The following is an 891-nucleotide window of genomic DNA, read 5'->3' as shown; positions in this document are numbered from 1 at the left end:
TGGACTTTTTCCAAGAGATGCGCACTCTCATTGCCGGGATGGCAGCAGATCCCCTTCCAGAGGCGGTCACAGTGACCGTTTTTATGGAAGACCTTGGAACCGGCGTGGCCAGAATGGAAGTCTTCCGTGTGCATCCGTCCTCTTTTGAAGAGGCTGTGAAAGTGGCATTGAATGCCGAATTCAATTTCAAGTCGGTACGACTTGGTTGGCATGCACACTCCAATAGCTCGTCGAGCGGGCCTGTGCCCATGGATCTCAGCTATGCTGAGGACGAGTGAGCAGAGCTCCGAGCTGCCGGGCAGCACACAAACACACGACGGTATTTTGTCTGTGGAGACACCCGTCACCTTCGGAACGGTTGCCCTCTGCGCAAGGCACGTCAAGGTCTTCGAACCATCGTCCCAATTCCTACTAGTATGGTTCGTCGCGGAAAATTAAAACACCCAGTAGGCGCGGAGCGACCTACTGGGGAAGAACTGAGTTCTGTTGAGCCTCAGCGAGGCATAGCTAAGCAGGGCTCAGCCCCGAAGAGCTCCGTGCTCTTGAACACGGAACGTAAATGCAAGCCGGGCTTGCTGGTCGTGGAGGCGACCGTACAGAGCTTGAGAATCCATGGAAGATCCTCATCGAATCCGGGGCGTCGGGCAATTATACTCGACGCTCCACGATGGAAGGAAGACAGCTGTATGCTGAGGCGCTAAAAGCGCGGTTGGTGATATCGTCACTATTTGCCTAGCGACGGGGACGCGTGCCACGGTCCCGAAGGTCTCTGTGGACCTCGGAGTCAAGTTCCTTGACTTTGATAGCGTGGAACGCTGTCTGGTCTTAGACTTGGATGCAAGGTATGACCTAATCCTAGGAATGGCATGGTTGGAACACCATGAGCCATCA

This window comes from Plasmopara halstedii, assembly GCF_900000015.1.
Source record: "Plasmopara halstedii genome assembly, contig: Scaffold_110, whole genome shotgun sequence".
Classification (NCBI taxonomy): domain Eukaryota; phylum Oomycota; class Peronosporomycetes; order Peronosporales; family Peronosporaceae; genus Plasmopara; species Plasmopara halstedii.
This window is presented reverse-complemented; position numbering follows the sequence as displayed.